General features: G+C 39.0%; 1 long non-coding RNA gene across 2 annotated transcripts; it reads right to left on the reverse strand.

The window, feature by feature from the left end:
* Positions 1 to 14,847: 14,847 nt before the first annotated feature.
* LOC119781050 lies at positions 14,848 to 16,446 on the reverse strand. Of its 2 annotated transcripts, XR_005280490.1 has the most exons (3): positions 16,429 to 16,446; positions 15,301 to 15,417; positions 14,848 to 14,978 (listed from the first exon to the last, which is right to left on the reverse strand). It is a non-coding gene; the product is annotated as an uncharacterized LOC119781050 (long non-coding RNA). The 2 variants fall into 2 exon arrangements; XR_005280489.1 differs by lacking the exon at positions 16,429 to 16,446 and having other exon boundaries at positions 15,301 to 15,813.
* Positions 16,447 to 23,246: the final 6,800 nt, after the last annotated feature.

Consider the following 23,246-nt stretch of genomic DNA (forward strand, 5'->3'; position numbering starts at 1 on the left):
AGAGGGAATAATCCAAATCAGGGTCAGAAGACAGGTCCAAGGTCAATAACAGGTGAAATTGAGGTAACAGTCCAGAAACAGGGCAGGCACATAGAGCAGATTAGGAGCGATCAAAACTCAGTTGTCCGGGAACAGAAATTGGTCAGGATCAGGCAGACTAAACACCGCAGGGTATGCTACAATCAATCTCACCCAAGGCTCGAATAATCTGGCGTTGATGGCGGAAAAACAGGCAGCATATAGCAGCTGGAAACAGGTGGATCAAATGAACGGTAATGGGCAGAGTAGACAGGTGAATGGAATCAGCAATTAAGCCAGCCATCAGCGCCAAGATCATCACAAAGAATTGCTAAAATTATTTTCAGATCATTTCATGTCTTTACTGATGAGTAAAGACAAAGAAAACAGGATGGATTGCATGGTATGCTATGCTATAGTAATCTGTTTTGAGCTGTTGTTGAAGCTTGGGCAAGCTTTATTTTACTAAGGGTTTAGACACTGATAAAATGTTAGCTTTCACCTGTTTTCTTATGGGCACATTACTTTTTGATAACCAAATTCGTGGAGAGCCATGAGTTTCTTGAGCCAGTAGGCGGGTATCATCTCGGGGACTGGTACTGTCCAGTTTTTCATACCTGAGACTCTTTCAAGGATGTCTGCCACTGTGATGTTGACTGGGTTTTGTTCAGGGAGGTTGCTGTGGTACTCTCAGAGCTACCAGCCACACTGCCTCCCTGTTGTGTGCTGCCTCCTTCTCCCGTATGTCTTTCCAGTACATACATTATATAAATACTTATATAAATATAAATAAATAAATAAATATATATATATATATATATAAATATAAATAAATAAATAAATACATCTATATATATATATATATATATATATATATATATATATATATATATATATATATATATATATATATATATATATATATATATATATATATATATATATATATAAATATATATGCTCAAAAAATAAAGGGAACACATAAGTTTCCAGTGGGTGGACATGCTCACGAGAAGGACCAGTACACCATGAGACATGGAGGAAGCTGTAGTAGGGCAACAACCCTGCAGAAGGACCGCTAACTCCGCCTTTGTGCAAGGAGGAACAGGAGGTGCACTGTAAAACAGCAAAATGACCTCCAGTAGGCCAAAAATGTCCAATGTGTCTGCAGAAAAAATTAGAAACAGACTCCATGTGGATGGTATAAAAGTATGCTATATATATGGTCTGTTAACACCACCTCACTGGTCAAGAGGGCACAGAACTGCTTGCGCTTACTGCAGAGGATGAGGAGAGCCCACCAGAAGAGCCATAGAGAGCGTTCTGACCAGCATTCTCACTGTCGTGTGGAGGCTGCAGCATCTCAGACTGGAAGAATGTGAGAACAGTGGTGAGGAAAGCAGAGTGGATAACTGGGGCCCCTATCCCCTTCACTATTGATATTTCATCCCAGCGCTGCTTGTCCACACCCCTGACACACCCAACATGGACTGTTATCCCTGCTGTCCCCAAGGCTTTACAGCCTTCACTGCAAGCCCAGCAGGTTCTTCAACCGCTTTTTCCCAATGCCATCAGAACGTTGAACTGCTGAACTGTAAACTGGACTCTACACCACACTTGCAACATTATTTTACACAACTAATGTGCTGTACTATTATAATCCTTTTAAATAGGACACAACTCAGTTTTACACTGCATTTTGCACCATATTAATTTTGCACTACTATAAATGGTAATGTATTTTTACTATTTTACTGTTGTCTAAGTCTATGTAGATATATACAGTATATATATGTGTATATATTTATAAGTGTGTACATATGTATGTATGTTTGTGTATGACTGTGTAAGGTCCATTTACCAACATTCAGTGCACTGACAGGCATGAAGACCAGTTTCAGCTTTTAACCTTTGAGAAAATTTTGGCTGGTCCTCATGACCTGTTTTGCAAACAGTTAGGTTTAATTGGGTAAGGGTTAAGGTGAGATGCCATTGCACTAGTAATGGTTAGGTTTAGGGTTATTTTCAGGGTTAGGGCACAGAAGTGATTCAAAATGATTGAAAATCAATGAAAGTCAACACATGTCACTGCATATAGCAAGATAAATGTGTGTGTGAGTATTTTTACCATATAGTACAGACTGCAAGTAAATATATAATCTATATATACAGGTGCTGGTCATAAAATTAGAATATCATGAAAAAGTAGATTGATTTCAGTAATTCCATTTAAAAAGTGAAACTTGTATATTATATTCATACATTACATACAAACTCATATATTTCAGATGTTTATTTTGTTTAATTTTGATGATTACAAATGACAACAAATGAAAATCTCAAATTCATCATATCAGAAAATTAGAATATTGTGAAAAGGTTCAAAATTGATGGCCCCTGGTGCCACACTCTAATCAGCTAATTAACTCAAACCACCTGCAAAAGCCTTTAAATGGTCTTTCAGTCTAGTTCTATAGGCTACACAATCATGGTGAAGACTGCTGACTTGACAGTTGTCCAAAAGACGACCATCGACACCTTGCACAAGGAGGGCAAGACACAAAAGGTCATCGCTAAAGAGGCTGGCTGTTCACAGAGCTCAGTGTCCAAGCACATTAATAGAGAGGCGAAGGGAAGGAAAAGATGTGGTCGAAAAAAGTGTACAAGCAAGAGAGATAACCGCACCCTGGAGAGGATTGTGAAACAAAACCCATTCAAAAATGTGGGGGAGATTCACAAAGAGTGGACTGCAGCTGGAGTGAGTGCTTCAAGAACCACCACACACAGACGTATGAAAGACATGGGTTTCTGCTGTCGCATTCCTTGTGTCAAGCCACTCTTGAACCACAGACAGCATCAGAAGCGTCTTGCCTGGGCTAAAGAGAAACAGGACTGGACTGCTGGTGAGTGGTCCAAAGTCATGTTCTCTGATGAAAGTAAATTTTGCATTTCCTTTGGAAATCAAGGTCCCAGAGTCTGGAGGAAAAGAAGAGAGGCACTTCATCCACGTTGCTTGAAGTCCAGTGTAAAGTTTCCACAGTCAGTGATGGTTTGGGGTGCCATGTCATCTGCTGGTGTTGGTCCATTGTGTTTTCTGAGGTCCAGGGTCAACGCAGCCACATACCAGGAAGTTTTAGAGCACTTCATGCTTCCTGCAGCTGACCAACTTTTTGGAGATGCAGATTTCATTTTCCAACAGGACTTGGCACCTGCACACAGTGCCAAAGCTACCAGTACCTGGTTGAAGGACCATGGTATCCCTGTTCTTAATTGGCCAGCAAACTCTCCTGACCTTAACCCCATAGAAAATCTATGGGGTATTGTGAAGAAGAAGATGCAATACACCAGACCCAACAATTCAGAAGAGCTAAAAGCCACTATTAGAGCAACCTGGGCTATCATAACACCTGAGCAGTGCCACAGACTGATCGACTCCATGCCACGCCGCATTGCTGCAGTAATACAGGCCAAAGGAGGCCCAACTAAATACTGAGTGCTGTACATGCTCATACTTTTCATGTTCATACTTTTCAGTTGGCCAACATTTCTATAAATCCTTTGTTTTTATTGGTCTTCAGTAATATTCTAATTTTCTGATATGATGAATTTGAGATTTTCATTTGTTGTCATTTGTAATCATCAAAATTAAACAAAATAAACATCTGAAATATATGAGTTTGTATGTAATGTATGAATATAATATACAAGTTTCACTTTTTAAATGGAATTACTGAAATCAATCTACTTTTTCATGATATTCTAATTTTATGACCAGCACCTGTAAGTGAGTGAAAGCTTTCTGTATCCCTGCACCTTATCCACATATTTCACTCTCTTTGCTCATCTGGAATCAGTACAGTCATTACTGTGTACAGTATACAAATGACCAGTGTTATCTGCACCACAGCAAATGAATTTAAACTCTTCATGTTTCCTGAGATGCACACCCTGTTCCTGTTGTAAGTGAAGTGACACGTGACTATTTCGGTGCTTCTCACTTGCACCAACACATGCCTTGGGCTCCAATGAAAAATTCTGAAACGTGACTGAATTACAGCTTGTGTTGGAGATATGAAGGAATACTAATTAGCCGTAAATGTCAATTATTTGCCAAAGAACAAACATGTCAAATTGCTGCTAACTTTATAGTCTGGTCATTTTGCAGATCATAAATCTGAAATATCTGAAAAAATCTGAAATCTGAAAAAAAGCTCCTCTGCATCCCTGTGCACAAAACTACAAATAGGAAAGATGTACATTATGATTCGCGAGCCATCTGCACATTGATATACAATCCCGATATGAGGAATGTGCTAATTAGATTTTAATTATAAATTCAGTCTGATCACTTTTGGAAAACCTGTAAACTTTGTAAATGGTCATTTTAACCAATAAGTAACTTCAAATCTCAGCGGGGGTTTCAAGCTCCTTCATGAATACTTAAAATTATTAATAAGTTGTACTAGAGGTTCCAATTGAAGTATAAGCATGGCCTCAGACTTTATATGCAGTATTCATATCTTATAACTAAACCTCTTACTTTAAAAACACAGTTGGTTTGGAAGCTAAAGCAGAGTGTCTTATATTGTGCCATGTAATTCAAAATGCAGGCCATTTCAGAGAGAAGCTAATGAGCATTTTCTTTACAGGGCTGAAAACAGCTTGAAGATAATTAAATTCTCCATTTGACCCTGCTATTTGTATCTTGTTTCAAACTTAATTGAGGCTAAGTAGGCACTGATGTAAGTTTTGATGATCTCAAAGATGATGCACTATTTCCGGGCAACATTGAAGATATCAAAAAAGCATCCTTTCACAAGTTTCTTGTGTTTCAAGCAGTGGGGAACTCCATTCATTCTATTTCTTTAAACTAATGTTAGAAAAATGTTAGAAAATTTGTCAACGTCAAAGTAAATATACAGTAAAGGGTCCATAAAACTGACTCGTACAGATTAAGTAACATACTGTCAGAAACTGTATAGCACTTCTTAGAGAAATTGGTTTAAAGAAGCATTGCTACAACCTCCTGTTACACTTCCACGCCATCTTGTTTAGAGGGCTGTATGATAGCTGGAAAACATGCAATTTATTAAGGGCAGTGCAAATCTATAAAATAAATAAAAAATATCACTAGCATGCAGATTTTGTATTAATGGCACTTATAGTGCAATATTCTAGCACATCTAAGCAGGATTTTTTGAGAATGATATTGAATACAGTGATGTGATAACTGCAATATAATGTATTCTACAGCTTTTCTGTTGAGGTGCCATTCTTCTTTTGGGGGCAGTGATACTGAATAAGCCTATATTTCCCAATGCACTTAGACAGTTGTATAGCCTGTAAGAATAAGTATTGTAAAACCTTTCAAAACAACAACCTGTAAAAGTCACAATAGAGCATTTTTGCTTTGTGTCATCATATAGGGCTATCATAAAGCTGCTGCTATCTGTCACCTAAGAGCAAAGATGGAAATATGAGAATTGAAGATTGAAGTATCTGTGTTTACCCTCCTGACCAATTAAAAGACAGAGAAAGCTAAAAGATGGAACCTGCCTTCAGAAGCAGGTACAAGTTATGGGACACAGCAGTTGCTAGGCAACACCATCTAGCTGGTATTTAGTCTTGCTGGTATGGCTTTTACCCTATATGTATAAATCACAACCAATCTACTGTATGCACTTTAGATAAAGTAAAACAGTTGTGTAAGGAAAGGAAACTGAGATTTTGGTCCTGAAATTTAAGATGAACATATTTTCTTCCAAAAAACTAAAATAACATAAGCCCTCATAAAATAGAAAATCATGGGAAAGCAGCACATTTTAGAGAGCAAACATTTAGCAGCACTTTTTGAGTTATCTGACAGTCCTGAGTTAGGATATTAATCTTATATGAAACACCAGGTAAGAATGTGTAGTGTCTTGTAGTTTGCTAAAAGAAAGATGAGCTATGGGCTTCTGTTAGAATTTGATGTATGCACCACTTGGCATGGGATGCGGCGTAAGCAGAAATGATGAGAGCATTGACAGGTTATAGATCACAAAGAACATTGTTACAGCCCAAAGGATCTATTCCAAACTAAATAGCTACTTTATCTCTGTTATTTCTAAAATTAAACTCAATGGATAAAATCTATTGAATACATTTCATAATGCATTTTATTCCAGCATTGTTTTCTTTGATATTAATATAAAACTACATATATTATTGGTCCTAGATTATGGAAAATTAACTTTGAGGTTTTTGCTATGTTTTAGTTATAAGGCTCCTCTCCTGTGGAACCAACTAGCAGTTCTAGTCCGTGAGGCAGACATCCTGTCTACTTTTAAGTGTAGGCTTAAAACTTGTTTATAGATGTTGGAGAAAGCCTGTTTTTCAGTGTAGTCCTGTTTTCCTGACTGTGAATGGCTGGATGTGCTCTCTTCATCCTCTGACATGGGAGCTGGCTCGGAGCTCATTTGCCTGGCTGTGTGTTTCCTGGATGGGGCCGCCTTTTAAAGCTGTTTTTTGTGTCTCTGCTTCTGTCTTCTTGAACAACCGTCGGCCTCGGCCACTCACACTGAGCCTGGTTCTGCTGGAGGTTTCTTCCTGTTAAAAGGGAGTTTTTCCTCTCCACTGTCGCTACAAGCATGCTTAGTGTGAGGGATTGCATTCAAGTCAATTAGTCGGTGCAATCAACTGGTTTTCCTTAGATAGAAAACTTTGAATCAATTTGACTGTATGATCTGGTGAACTGTAAAGTGCCTTGAGATGAAACTGAATTGAATTGAGTTATAATGCATATGCACAAAGTGGTATTTTTTATTCATGCATGTCTGCTCTCTGAGTTAGAGCCCCTCCCAATCAATGGAGAAGTAGAGACCATCACCGTTCTGTGTAGGAAAGTGTTAACTCGTCCCCATTAGGAAGCACCTTCTTTGACCACACTGCACCTGCACGATAACAAATGCCTACTCCTAATTGGAAAATACATTTGATTTTCATTGGTAATTTTGACATGATTTTTTTGACACTGTAAACTTTGTGAAGAACAGTAAAGAATTCTCAAAGTATTAAATGAGAATGATTCTTCAGATCCTGTCAGCCATATTAAATTATCACACCAACCTTGTTTAAAATTAATCCTCGCCTATTCTGAACCAATCCGACTGTATGATCTGGTTGAATTGTCTATATAAAGTGCCTAGAGATGGCATGTGTTGTGAATTTCAACTATATAAAGAAAAAGAATAGAACAATTGTATTGAATTGAATCAATTAGCTGTTTTTCTGTTTTTTTTTGTTTTGTTTTTTTTACCAATTTAGACATGTTAACATGCCTATATTGGTAAAGATTTAACCTTTGTAATTTTCATGCATTCTGAGTTAATAATTGTAAACGCTATAAAACGGGTCGCCGCTGATCCAGTAGCTTTGGAGAGGTTAAGACCATAGATTCTAGAATTTGTAGAATTGCACTGCTCGAGGTGACTGCACATCAGAGTAACTCTCCTATCTTGATTTGACTCTTTTTGAAAAGAACAGTTTTTCTGTAGATTTTTTTCCCTTTTTTTAACCTCTGAAGTTAGATACTGTGCAGCTGAAAAAGTAAGGCAAAAAGGCCAATGAAGCTGCAGGTTCTGTGACCAGAGCCCTGGCATCATGTTGCCCTGGCAGCATATCACAACAAGAGACAACAGTATAAGCAATTTCAACAATAAAGCATTAATCTTTTAATAGTTTATTAATATTGACATATTTTCCTATAATATTAATTTATTTCTCTACCTAAAAGAACAACTTGACCAGCAAAAGCACAAACATGATTTTCGCCAAAGCATACAGGGCTAGCTTAAACAAAATGCAGACTCTTTACCGTATTGGCTAACAATTGGCTTTCTAGTATATCAATTGATTCCTAAAGCTAGTACACAAAAGTCCCTCACAAACTTACTTATCTAATGATATAAAGTCAAATATATGGTAAGAAAATACTGAGTATTTCACAAACCTTGCTTAGTGAAATTTTTTGTCTAGTCAGCCCCATCTAATAATTTAGAGGTTGTGTTAGTGGGCGGTGCTTGGTTGCACATGCTCTAACGCTATCCCAAGGTGTTGGATAGTCCAAAATAAACCAATACAACATTATAGAAATTATGACCAAACTGGTAATAAATCCATGTCCAAGAGAAATGACCTAGGAAATTTCTCAGAATATCCAATTCTGTGAAGGTAACCAAATTAAATTAACCAACATACAGTACTCAACATAGCGGTTGAACATGGTTTGATAAAAAAAAAATTAAAATAACCCAGCATTTTGTTGTAAGTCCACATGTTTTCAGCCCCAGAATCATAAAAGCCTGTACAAAGAAGCTCTGAGAGATTCTACAAAACATCCTTAACCATAGCCTGATATAGTAGATGGTTCCATTTATGTGGAAGACCTTGTGCCTCATTGGGGTACCAAAGAAAACTCAGCTAATACTCCTTGATGACTAAAGACATGTTGCCATGTCTTCCCATATCACATACATGAAATTCCTAGGGGGACTCCCTTTCAATCCTCTGCAGTCTGCTTATTGCTGTGGAGTCGGGCTTGAATATGTCATCATACACCTATCTAAACAAACACACTGTCATTTTGACAAGGCAGCCAGCACTTTAAATATCTTGTTCTTTGATTTTTGTCAGTGCCTGCAATGCAATTTTGCCTGAACTTTGTTAGAAACTTAACAAGACTTTGGTGGATTCAATAACAGGTGCCTAAATCAAAGACCTCCATATAAACTGATTACAGTTTTTGAGATTGAAGGGTCAAAGTGTTTAACCAGGTAGCAGCACTGGAGCACCAAAGGGGATAGGACTCTCACTATTCTTTTTTTTACTTAGTACACCTCCAAGTGTCAGCATAAGACAGAGGCCTAAACAAGACGCCGAGTACAAGGAGCTTGTTAACCCCTTTGTGCTATGCTGTGGAAATAGATAATCTGATCTTGAATATGAACAAAAAAGGGAGATGAATTTAGATTTCAGAAGAAACTGGAACAAGTCAAATACTATGAACATAGGAGAAGAAGTTGTGAAGGATTATAAATGCCAACAAACACAACTGAAGATGCAACTATAAAGAAGTCAAAAAGATGGGATAGAGCAGACTGTACTTCAAAACAAGGCTTAGGGTTTTCAGTGTTCGCAGCAAGAACCTGCATATCTCTCTGTCGAGGATAGTGTGATCTCCTTTGTCATCATCTGCTTGGGTAACAGCAACAGTGAACATTACATAAAGACACTCAACAACCTAAGAAAGAAGGCCGTCTTTGTTCAAAAAGTCCTCTAGAAACACTAGAGATAATTTCACAAAGAAGAATTTTTCATTAATGAAGAACATTTTGGACAACCAATAATATCCAATAAAAAGGTAACTTGAGGCATGAACCATTACAACTATGGAGATGAAGAGTAGATTTTTATTGTTGATATATCAAACCTCTATTACCAGCCAGTATGTATCACACTTGCGCTGACTTATTCTCATATCATTCTGTTTTCCAGCTCGTTATCAGGTGCATGTAACCCGGTTAAAAACATTGATTAATACTAGTTCACAAATTAAAGAATTAGTCTGATTAAAAAAAGGTTTGAAATTCATTAAATGGTTCTAAACATGTTAAAAGCATTTTTAAAATAAGCATATTTGCTCATTATGTTTATTGTTTTTCTTTAAAATGTAAAAAATTAATCTGTATCTGTATGTATCTGTAAAACTGTTAAAACCAGCATTTATGGGGTTAATGTGGACAGGCCGGGACGTAAGAGGACTGGTGCGGAGAACGGAGGGAGTGAGAAGGAGAGAGACTGGAGGGAAAAGCGAGAAGAAGCTGTTAAAGAAACAGTAACGAAAAGAGACTGTTAAACATGTTTTGACCAAGTTTGTGGAGAAGAACAACTCGGACTCTCCAAAAGATTTATAAGAGGCTTTTTGTTGGTTTGAGTGAGCTACTCAACCTGAGAAGACAGAACTTTGCTAAGCTAGCAGCAAGCTAACTGTGTGGCAGAGGCTGTTAGAGAGGCACGTGGAGCTGCAGACGACGAGCGAGCACCGCATCTTCGGCAGTGAAAGGGTCTTCATTTTCCTCCAACAGACTTTCTTCTCAACTCACTTTTTTCTACCATCCAGCTGTGTGTTCTGAGGTTTCAACGAACTCAAGCTACACCCAGGCCTGCACCGAACACTAAAGGGTACCCATTTGGTTAAAAAAACTAATACGATTGCCGGCTTTAGTACTAAGGTGTGTGGGCCCACAAAATTTAGGTTTTTATTATTTGTGCATATTTCTGGTTCAGTGTTTTAATAAACAAAAAATTAGGATATCTCATTAACCTAGAAAAAAACATTTCAGTTTGATAATTTTCTATAAACGAGGGAGAATTAAGTTACAGTTCCTGTGTAAACAAAAGAAGAATTCATCCAGAGTTTAACAATATAAAAGTATTTATTTTGAATATTTGTTTTCTTTAAAGAATAAGAAGCTCTGATATTTTTATTTCATTTTTACATTGCTTTAATCATTTGGTATTCAGTAAATAATAGAGAATTGATTTTCTAAAACAGTGTGTGGTGTATTTTATTACCTTAGATGAGTAATTAATTTAATTTTGGTTGTATAATCTTGATTAAACTTGTTAGTTCAAAGGTAAGTTAGTATAGTTCATTGGTATAAACTTAAAAAGAGAAATTCAAAACAAATATTAAACATGAGTTAATCAGGTTAAAGCATAATTGGACATTTATTTTTTAGACGAACCCAAAAGCCCTGCCCTCATCTCCATGATTACTGAGGGGAGCGCTACATAAAATGGAGGCACCGCTGGGATAGTTTTGGATTTCTCAGTCTTAAAAAAATAAAAAAGTTAAAATAAGTAATTTAAGTACTAAGCAATACAAACAAAATAAAGATGGAAAAAACAGAACTAGTGTCAGAGTTAAAACGCTGGTGCCGTGGTGAAGGGTTAGAGGAGACTCATTCGCTTATGACCATCGTCCCAGAAGATGTAGAGATCAGTGAAGTAGAAGAAACACTGGGAAATATCAAGTCTTTGGGACGGGTGCGTGTCCGTGGGAGAAACTTCAGTACGAGACTAAACCGACGGATGGTTTTGTGTGAGTGTAAGGAGATTGTGAACGAGGCGAGTGTTCCTCCTGAGGTTGTGACAATTGATGGTGGAGAGGCGTGGCCTGTTATCATCATTGGAAAGGCGCAGGCAGCTGCTGAAGAGTTTAATAATAAACTGAAAGGGTTGCTGCAGGCTGAAGGTAAAACAATGGAGGACCTCAAAACCTTGTTCCCCGGTACACCCCCACCCACTACCTCCACTGAATCTATCTTTCAAGTTGTTGGAGAGTTATTGGACAAGACAAGCAGACCAGCTGATGGTGGGAGCTACATCAGACTGCGCATATTCTCAGGAACCCTACCAACACCACCAGGTGAGGAGACATTTGATCATTGGCTAGAGCAAGCATGGCTTATGGTGGAGGAGACTGAATGCTCCGACAGAGAAAAAAGACGCAGACTTATTGGAAGTTTAAAGGGGTCCGCACTAGAAATTGTGAAAGCAGTGCGACATGCCAACCCTGAAGCCAGCGCAAAAGAATGCTTGGAAGCCCTTGAAATAGCCTTTGGAAATGCAGAGTCCGGTGATGATCTCTATTTTTCTTTCAGATTAATGCAACAACAAAAAGGAGAGAAATTATCAGATTTCCTTCGACGTCTAGAGAGGTCTCTAACTAAGGTGGTTCAACGAGGTGGTCTTTCTGCAAGCTGCATGGATCAAGCGCGCTTGGAACAGCTGCTAAGAGGTGCTATTGCTTCAGACCTGATGTTGATCCAGTTGCGCTTGAGAGAAAGGAAGACCGCACCCCCAAACTTTCTGCAGCTCTTGACTGAGATCCGTGCTGAGGAAGAGTATGAAACTTCTAGAAGGAAGCTCAGTGCCTCAGTACATCAAGTGCATGCTAATCCTGAAGTGGATACCAGGCAGGCCGAGATCCAGAGCTTAAAGGTGGAAATAAAAGAACTGAAGGCAATGGTTGCATCATTATCTTCCCAATCCACTCCAGTCAAGGAGGATTATAGGAAGGCTACACCCATTAATACACCACCTGTTCCTGAGAACCGGCAAAATGCCGAGCTGGCTGCCTTGAAAAAACAACTGAAACGACTACAGCAGAAAACCAGCAACAAGATGTCTGACCAAGATGCTGCAGTCTCATCCATCGAAGCTTCTGAACAGGTCTCCCACACACCCAAAGGAACACAGAAAAAGTCAGATGAGAATTTCTGCTACAGGTGTGGTGAGAGCGGACATTTTGTCACTAAATGCCGCAACCCTGAAAATCAAACCAAGGTTATCAGAAAGCTAATTCATGCTTTAAAGGTGACCAAAGACCAACAGCAGTCAGGTGGTTCCACCACCAGTGAAGTGAACTGTGGTGCCAAGAAAAATGCTGTTACCTCATCTGAGCAGGCTGGCATCCCTGAAGGCTTGATTGGCCCACCCAGCATCATACCCTTGAAAGTAAATGGTCATTGCTGTGATGCCTTGTTTGATAGTGGTTCTCAGGTCACCATTATTTTTGAATCTTGGTATCAGACTTACCTGTCTGATGTCCCCATACGCCCTGTGTCTGGTTTAGCCCTGTGGGGACTGAGTGAATCTGAGGGCAGTTATCCCTACCGTGGGTACGTAGTGGTCGATGTTGAATACCCAGCAAAGGTTGTAGGGGCTGATCAGACCGTGACCATCCTTGCCCTAATCTGTCCCCAGCCCCGAACTGCAGACCAGACCCCTGTCATTGTGGGGACCAATGCCAGTCACATCCGACGTCTTGTGCAGCAATGTAAAGACAATGGCATTGACATCACCCAGACCCTGGGGATACGGTGTTACAGAGATAACAAAATAACATCGACTAACACAACAGCCTTGGATGATATTGGCTGTGTGTTATGGCAAGGCCCTGGCCCTCTGACTCTGCCCCCTGGTGGTAACTGTAGTGCAGTCTGCAAAGTAGAGTATAGGCAGCATGTCGACAAAGAAATTCTGATGGTTGACTCGTCTCCTCTAACTCCACTCCCAGCTGGTGTACTACTTCAGCCAATGGTGGTGCCTAGTGAAGATGTAAATGTTAGCCAATTCAGAATCCTGGTCCAAAATGAGTCCTGGACCGAGACAATCATACCAGTGGGAACAGTTATCGGACATATGTATCTGACTGATGCAGTTGGGTGATTCTCACGAAAATCAGATGTAGAACGGTTCACACCTCAAAATTTTAAAAAGACTTTTAAAAGCAAATTTTCTTTCTGGAATGCAAGATTGAAGTCTTAAGTTTCTAGAAACACAATTTTTATTCAGTTTGTTACATTTTTTCTTAATTTTTACTGCAGTTTTAGTCTGCCTGAGCCCAAGAAATTCTCATTACCGCAACATAAAATCACATCAGAAAAATGTTTAGAAATTATGCATTTATGACTTTTTAAATAAATGTTAGTAACAGTTATGTTAAGAGGTGTATTACAAACCAGGAATTATTATATTTGAAGTAAAGTATTGTATTCAAATTTTATGATTTGTCTCATTACCGCAACACACTTAATGATTTATAGTCTGTCTTTTTAGGATATCTTACTGAAAAAATACTTATATATATTTATATTTTATAGAGATGATGTATGGAGCACTCTAGTTTATCTAAGTACCCCTACAAACTTAAAGCAGTTTGTAGTAATTCAATAATTTGCAAATAACTATGTGTTGCGGTGATGAGAATGATGTTTCGGAAATGAGTTTCAATGTTTCGGAGATGAGAATTATTGTATAGGTCCATAAGGATTCCTATTCAACAGCTAATATCTCTGGTAAATGTTGGCATTACAAGCACATGGAGTATGAAGTCTGTGAATATTCAACAAATATAAATATCTATTACTGTAATTTTTTTTCGGCTCAGCCATATTCAACACAATATGGCATGTTCTGTGGAAGAAAAAATATACAATGCGAATTAAAATGATTCTAATTATTGCATAACAAAGCTGTGACAATATCCCATTTAGGGCCATGTTAATGACACAAATATTTCAAAACAATTCATTAACCTATCACAGGGGTGGTGAGCCCCTTTCATTCAAGGGGCCACTTCACATTCATCCGAGGGCTGTAGAAGTCCTCCGAGGGCCTTATTACGAACAAAAATCAGGATTTCCCCCTGTACTTTAGGCCTATATCGAAGGCAGCCAGCTTTAAAACAGAACCCAGCTTCTCTAGGTCCCCTGAATATAACTTAATTGTATTGCAAATGTACTTTCTAAGTTTACTTTACAAAATATGTCATATTTCATGCGAAGCTGCATAACCTTAAAACTATACCAGGGGCCGGATAAAACGGCCTTTAAGAGCCACAAACGGCCCTCGAAACACAGGTTCCCCGCCCCTGACCTGTCACAACATTTGGTTCTTATTCCAGTTTGAAATTTAGAACACGTAATACCATAATGTCAAACAACAGAAACACATAACATTTGCAAAAGAACTTTTATTTCATTTCTTTGGTGAATTCATTCATTCATTTGTTGTCTTGTCTCTCTTTTTTAATGGCAGCACCCTCTCAGGGGGTTGATGTATCCATTGGTCCTGTCATTTCTAAATGTTCTTGGAGGGCTCTCAGTGGTGTTCTGTCAGGATTAGGGTCTGCTTCCTCTCTTTATGCTCCATCATTCTCAGTACTTCCATTCTCCATATTCTCCTGACTGACAAATGATTCTGGTGTCAAGTCCAGAAGTACTTGCTGCTGCTTTTTTCTTTTGTAATAATTTTGTGAGTTCTACCGCCATTGTTGCTTTCTTCTTTCGAGCTGTTTGCTTGTCAGATCTTTAGTAGTTTTAAGTTTACCAGCTTCCTTACGTTTTTGATACCTTGAAGAAAAAAAAAAAACAGACCTTTTATTTATGCTCATGCTATATTTCTTTCAATCAATGGACTATGTACAAAATTGTGTGTATACCTATATTTGCTGAGGATGTAACTGTGTGTTCGGGTGTGTAGGCAATGTGTGCAGCAGATGAATGTTTGCATGGTAACATCATACAAGTGTGTCTCTCTGAGTGTGTGCTTTGGGAAATGTTTCCATTTCTCTGTGAGTGCAAGGCTTTGGATGGGTATGAGTGCAACTGTCAAACCACCTAACATACATTACATATACTGTATATTTTCCCTGTTATCACTCTTTCCCCTAACCTTTCTCTCTCTTTCCTTTTGTGTTCCTCATGTAAGATTGGATCGCTGTAAACTGTTGCCCTATGCTTTGCCAGCCTCTGTTGCGCTGAAGCCCTTTTCTTTTCACCTGATGCTTTCCTGTAACAAGATAGCACATGTAAAGACTGCACTTTTGCAAGAAGATTTAACCAAGTCATCATTATTGTTTCTATGGAAAGACTGGTCAGGCAGCTTAGCTGCAAAATGTCTATTCTATTCTTTATCACACGCTAATCCAACAAAAAGAAGAAAAAAAAACAATATTAAATATTCATAATTTAATAATTTTCATAAAAAATTTCAAATAAGCCACCATACAGTACATAAATGTGGAAGATTACTGAGTCCTGCTAGGACTGGTGGGGAAATGGCTTGTAACCGTATCTGAATAAAATGTACAATAATATAATACAAGTGTGTAATAATAATATTATATAATACATATAACATAGGTCTACACTTAAAAAATAATAATGTACAATAAAAATAATGATATATTGAAATGAGCTGTTATTATGCATTCCCATCCTTTATGATATACTATTTAATAATATAATATAATATAACATAATATAATATATAGTATATAATATGATATAATTTCATATATAGTAATGCATAGTAAAATAAATATGATGTACAGTGAAATGAGGTTGAAATGTTACATTTTAAAATGTAATTAACAGCTATAGCAGCTCCTTTCAATGTATATCATATTTATTTTAGACTTTATATGTACATTATATTTATTTTTTCCTTTCATTCTCAGGATGCATTGGCTTTAACAGCTCATTCCAATGTATTCTCATCCACCGAAACACTGAGTCTCACTACCGCAACAGTTGCGGTGAATGATAATGGTGTTGCGGAGGATGAGTGACCTTGACCTTTATCGCTAGCTATAGGAGCACCATGAGGGTTAGCTAAACTTTTCTTAGCTGTTTATGTTTAGACCACAATAGGCTATATAATTACAGAAAAATAAAAGCAGAAATATTTTTTAAGACTTCATAATGTCATGTTGCGGTAATGAGAATTAAAAAGTTACATAGGTGCAATAAGACCAAAGTTTTAACTTTTGTCTTGAGAGAGAAAAATATAGCTGCTTACCTGGTAGACATCTTGAGTGTTACAGTCAATTCAGTCCCCCTCAAACAAAATGCCTTGCAAATATTTGTTCCTTGTTGATTTTATTGCTGATTCAAAATTGTTGCGGAGGATGAGAAAGTTGGTGTTGGACACATTTCTTTTTCTTATTATTTTCACTGTCTTTACCAACAGTCACCAAATACCCAATGTACTTTATTTGTGCTTATTAGTAGTATGATATTTTCTGAAATTTATTCTTTTTGATCTTTTTAATTAATAATATTTCAATCTTATACAGCACAATTTTAGTTCTGGACGCGTTGCGGTAATGAGAAAATTTACCATTAAATGTAAAAAAAATACAAAATGTTTAAAAGGTATTGTGATTTGGAGTTATGTGCAATATAGTACATGAAAATGTGATTTAATTTATATATTTTTTATTTTTATAGAGTAAACTTTAATCATAAAAATGCTTTGTGACACCTATTTCTCATGATTTCATGAGAATCACCCAGTTACTAACCTCTCTCATTCCAAGTCCGCTGACACTGAGTTTGATCCAAACCAGATCGACTTTGGAGACTCACCTGTCTCAGAGGAGTGGAAACAGAGACTCCGTCAGAAGCTATCCACAAGGGCTCAGGTGTTTTCGCTGCATGAATGGGATGTTGGATTGGCAAAAGGAGTAGAACACACAATCCGAATGTCAGATCCACGGCCATTCAGAGAGCGCTCCCGTCACCTGGCTCCAGCTGACCTGGAAGACGTGAGAAAGCACCTCCAAGAACTGTTGCAGGCAGGCATTATTAAGGAGTCACATAGCCCCTATGCCTCCCCAATCGTGATTGTTCGTAAAAAGAATGGATCAGTGAGAATGTGCATTGATTATCGATTGTTGAACAGCCGAACAATTCCCGATCAGTACACAACACCTTGTATTGATGATGTGTTGGATTCAATGACTGGAAGCAAGTGGTTCTCCGTTCTTGATCTGCGGAGCGGATATTACCAAATTGCTATGGCTGAGGATGATAAGGAAAAGACGGCCTTCATCTGTCCACTGGGGTTCTTCCAGTTTGAGAGAATGCCTCAGGGGATAACTGGAGCCCCAGCCACCTTCCAGAGACTAATGGAGAAGGCTGTAGGTGACATGAACCTGCTTGAAGTCCTTGTATACCTCGATGACCTGATTGTATTTGGCCGAACTTTAGAAGAGCATGAAGAGAGACTTCTTAAAGTCCTTGATCGTCTGGCAGAGGTTGGACTAAAAATCTCAATCGACAAATGTCAGTTCTGCCTGCCTAAGGTAAAGTACCTTGGACATATTGTGTCGGCTGATGGAGTATCGCCTGACCCATCCAAGATAGAAGCCGTTACAAATTGGCCACAGCCTACACACCTGAAGGCTCTTCAATCCTTTTTAGGATTTTGCGGCTACTACCGTCGCTTCATTGCAAATTATGCAGCCATTGTCAGGCCATTGTCTGAGCTCACAAAAGGTTACGCTCCAACTCAGAGGGGCAAAAAGTCTGAGAAAGACAACACAAAGACTTACCTCAAAGAGTCTGAGCCTTTTGGTGAGCGATGGGACCAATCTTGCACCGAGGCTTTCCACAAGATTATCCACTGCCTCACCCATGCACCTGTGTTGGCCTTTGCAGACCCCAACAAGCCATACATCCTGCATGTAGATGCCAGCTTGAAAGGGCTTGGTGCTGTCCTGTATCAGGAACACAGGGAGGGTCTGAGACCAGTTGCCTTCGCCAGCAGGAAGCTAAAGGTCTCTGAGAGGAACTACCCCGTTCACCAGCTGGAGTTCCTGGCCCTTAAGTGGGCGGTTGTGGATAAATTCCATGACTATTAGTATGGGGTCAGGTTCACAGTACGTACAGACAACAACCCGCTCACATACGTACTGTCGACCGCCAAGCTCAGTGCCGTGGGGCACAGATGGCTTTCTGCCTTATCCACCTACGACTTCGATGTCCAATACCGACCGGGCAGACACAACATAGACGCAGACCTGCTCTCGAGAAATATGCCTGATGAGAGCACAGAAGAATGGACAACAATACCACAGTCTGGTGTGAGATCGATCTGCAAACAAATCTGCATCCCTGGTTCTGCAGGCAGTCCGAGGTATGTGGACCAGTTGGGAGCTTCTCCAGAATGTGTGCCTGATGTCTTTGCATTCCTGACTCACCTGGAGTTGAGATCCTTGGGGCAAATGTCAAACCAGGAGCTTATAAAAGCTCAAGAGGAGGATGAAGCCATCCGACTTGCCATTCAGGCTGTTAAACATGGAAAATGGCCTGAAGAAAATGGATCCAAACCAGAGACCTTTCGCCTTAAGAAAGAGATGGGGAAGCTAGTGATGAAGGATGGGCTACTCCATCGTTTAAGCAAGCGGCCCTCCGGAGAAGAACTGACTCAACTTGTTTTGCCAAGCGGGTTCAAAGAAGCTGTGTTGAAAGCTACACATGATGATCTAGGACATCTTGGAATTGAAAGAACTACTGACTTGTTGAGGAACAGTTTCTTTTGGCCGAAGCTTGCATGTGATGTTGAGCAGTACATAAAGAACTGTGGAGAGTGTGTCACGAGAAAGACCCCTTGTCATCGGTCAGCGCCTTTGCATCATATATCAAGCAGTGGACCAATGGACCTTGTGTGCATTGATTTTCTGTCGATGGAGCCAGATTCTGCCGGCATTGGAAATGTTTTAGTGGTAACGGATCACTTCACCCGTTACGCTCAGGCTTTCCCAGCCCGAAATCAGAAGGCACAGACAGTGGCGAAGATCCTGGTTGACAAGTATTTTCTACATTACAGTCTGCCAGGCAGAATTCACTCCGATCAGGGGAGAGACTTTGAAAGCCAGTTAATCAAAGAGCTTTTGAAGATGATGGGAATCCGTAAATCGAGAACCACTCCCTATCACCCGCAGGGAGATCCGCAGCCTGAAAGGTTCAACAGAACTCTTCTTTCCATGCTGGGAACCCTGGGGAGTGAGAGGAAAAAGCAGTGGAGCAAACATGTTGGCTACCTGGTTCATGCCTACAACAGTACCAAATGTGATGCTACAGGATACTCACCCTATTTCTTAATGTTTGGCAAGAAGCAAGGCTTCCTATAGACTTGTGCTTTGGAACCTCTCCTGATGGTGAAGCTGATGGTTGCCATTCCCGCTATGTAACCAAGCTAAAAGATGACTTGCAGAAGGCCTACAAGCTTGCATCTGATACGGCTTTTAAGACACATCAGAGGAACAAAAGATCCTATGATAGAAGAGTGGGATTCCAAACCTTGGATATTGGTGACAGAGTGCTACTTAGGAACTTGGGACTGAAAGGAAAACATAAATTGGAGAGTCGATGGAGTCCTATCCCTTATGTGGTTGTAGGAAAGATGCCCAACCTTCCAGTGTACAAAGTCAAACAAGAAGGAGGGGGAGGAGTCAAAACTCTCCATCGTGATCATCTCCTGGCAATTGGACAATTAGTGAGAATGCCAACTGTGGAGTTGGAGGAAAAGTCACATGTCATGAGAAGTTCAAGAACCAGAGCCGAGACACAAAAGAGATCAAAGAAACCTGAATCTGAAGTACAAGAGGTTTTTCAACAGTTGCAGGAGTGTACAGATTCTTCTTCAGATGTGGAGTATTATGGACCTGAAAAACCCTACAGTGTTCACCTGAAGGAAATCCTAAAAAAGGAAAGAGATACTGCAAGACAGTCAACTTTCATCCCAGATGATGGGGATTCTCCTCTACAGTCAGATGGAAATCCTGCTGAGGACAGCTTGTCAGAGGAAGACAGTGTGGAGGAGGAACACAACAATGTGGGAGAAGAGTATGGAGATCAAGATTCACTTCCAGAGGAGGAAAGTGGTTCAGAGTCTGATAACCCTAGCACCAATGAGCATCCAGAGACAGTCCCTAGAGCAAGAATTATTAGTAAACCGGAAAACCGTCCAAAAAGAATAGTGAAACCAGTTATCAGGTTAACTTATGATGAGCCTGGTAGGGCAAAGGATCAGCCTCTCACTATTGTACATAGAGGAGTTGTCATTAAGATTGGCAAGAGTTAATTTAAACATGGTTATGCACCCTTCTTACTAGTTAACAGTTAAAATAAATCAAAAAGTTCATTAGGGTTGATGAGGACATCAAAAACATTTAGAAGGGGGAGGGTGTAACCCGGTTAAAAACATTGATTAATACTAGTTCACAAATTAAAGAATTAGTCTGATTAAAAAGAGGTTTGAAATTCATTAAATGGTTCTAAACATGTTAAAAGCATTTTTAAAATAAGTATTATGCTCATTATGTTTATTGTTTTTCTTTAAAATGTAAAAAATTAATCTGTATCTGTATGTATCTGTAAAACTGTTAAAACCAGCATTTATGGGGTTAATGTGGACAGGCCGGGATGTAAGAGGACTGGTGCGGAGAACGGAGGGAGTGAGAAGGAGAGAGACTGGAGGGAAAAGCGAGAAGAAGCAGTTAAAGAAACAGTAAAGAAAAGAGACTGTTAAACAGATGTTTTGACCAAGTTTGTGGAGAAGAACAACTCGGACTCTCCAAAAGATTTATAAGAGGCTTTTTGTTGGTTTGAGTGAGCTACTCAACCTGAGAAGACAGAACTTTGCTAAGCTAGCAGCAAGCTAACTGTGTGGCAGAGGCTGTTAGAGAGGCACGTGGAGCTGCAGACGACGAGCGAGCACCGCATCTTCGGCAGTGAAAGGGTCTTCATTTTCCTCCAACAGACTTTCTTCTCAACTCACTTTTTTCTACCATCCAGCTGTGTGTTCTGAGGTTTCAACGAACTCAAGCTACACCCAGGCCTGCACCGAACACTAAAGGGTACCCATTTGGTTAAAAAAACTAATACGATTGCCGGCTTTAGTACTAAGGTGTGTGGGCCCACAAAATTTAGGTTTTTATTATTTGTGCATATTTCTGGTTCAGTGTTTTAATAAACAAAAAATTAGGATATCTCATTAACCTAGAAAAAAACATTTCAGTTTGATAATTTTCTATAAACGAGGGAGAATTAAGTTACAGTTCCTGTGTAAACAAAAGAAGAATTCATCCAGAGTTTAACAATATAAAAGTATTTATTTTGAATATTTGTTTTCTTTAAAGAATAAGAAGCTCTGATATTTTTATTTCATTTTTACATTGCTTTAATCATTTGGTATTCAGTAAATAATAGAGAATTGATTTTCTAAAACAGTGTGTGGTGTATTTTATTACCTTAGATGAGTAATTAATTTAATTTTGGTTGTATAATCTTGATTAAACTTGTTAGTTCAAAGGTAAGTTAGTATAGTTCATTGGTATAAACTTAAAAAGAGAAATTCAAAACAAATATTAAACGTGAGTTAATCAGGTTAAAGCATAATTGGACATTTATTTTTTAGACGAACCCAAAAGCCCTGCCCTCATCTCCATGATTACTGAGGGGAGCGCTACATGCACTAATGCTAATCTTTTGTTAGCTTGTTGTGCATGTGCATGGGAGAAGAGGGAAAGCATTACAGTCTTCCACTGCAACTCCACATGTCTCATATATTGAAGTTAGTTTGAATAGAGCATCTTAAAGATGACCAACTGTGGGTCCCTTTTTATTCCAAGGGTAGGTCTGAGCTTCCCTCATTTGTTGAAATCTGACCCAATATTTACTCTTGTTTTATTACATCTATGATCAGAATCTTTATGTTGCACTATACATAGGGTGACCGGACATCATCTTTTTCCTGGACATGTCCTACATTTTATACCTAATAAAATATCCAGGGGGAATTTTAAAATCGTCCGGGATTTGGGTCGACTACATAGTCGAAACACACCGGGCACTCGAACCGAGCCGTCATCTCCGGGATCTCTGGCAGATGGCGCAGGGAGCCCGAAGTGGAGGGAGCGACCGAACCCGACCCAGTGACGGTAGCCTGGACACCATGCCTATGGTCCGTCCTATGGTCCGTCTGTCCTAAGACTGTCATACGTTTTTTAATATCCCCACGTCCACCATCCATAGAATTGTCCACAAGGTAGCACAGTTTATTTAGGACAATTGAAGCAGAGCAATATCCTTTTGAAGCCTGGCAAATCTGGACACTGTGGGTCATTGATTTGTTCAACTTTCTGGGACACCCATTCTCAATGAAGCTGCTGGTGCAATTGATGGTTGCCTTATTCTGATTAAGCCCCCATCACTCCTTACATTGGACTATTTAAATTATAAAAGTTTATATTTAATAAGCATGCAAGCAAAACCTGTAAATAGTCAAGTTCAGCCACATATTTGATATGTGTTACGGGAATTTATATATAATTACTGTTAATGGTGTATATTTTCGATTTGTATAATATATCCAATGCATTTTATGAAGGCTTTATATTATGTACAATAATAGGTCATTCATTTTATAATGAGACGTACTGTATGAATTGGTGATGCTTAGTCGAAAAACAACAACCAAGCAATTCCATTCATTAAAATATTTGCATTCAAGAAAGCTGAGCTCACATTTTACAAAAAATATTACAAAAATATAACAAATATGGAACAATATTTTGCCCTGCGATGGACTGGCGACCTGTCCAGGGTGTACCTCGCCTCTCGCCCGTAGACAGCTGGAGATAGGCACCAGCACCCCTCGCGACCCCTTTTGGGATTAAGCGCGTAAGAAAATGGATTGATGGATTGATGGAACAACATTTCAAATAATCTGGGGAAAAATATAAAACATACAAACAAGCTGAAACTGCTTGCAAACTAAAAGATAAAAACACCACAGCTCTAACTGCATTTTGCTTTTTAAACAGGCCC

This window comes from Cyprinodon tularosa, unplaced genomic scaffold (genome assembly GCF_016077235.1).
Source record: "Cyprinodon tularosa strain WSP-4 unplaced genomic scaffold, ASM1607723v1 ctg17, whole genome shotgun sequence".
Lineage (NCBI taxonomy): Eukaryota > Metazoa > Chordata > Actinopteri > Cyprinodontiformes > Cyprinodontidae > Cyprinodon > Cyprinodon tularosa.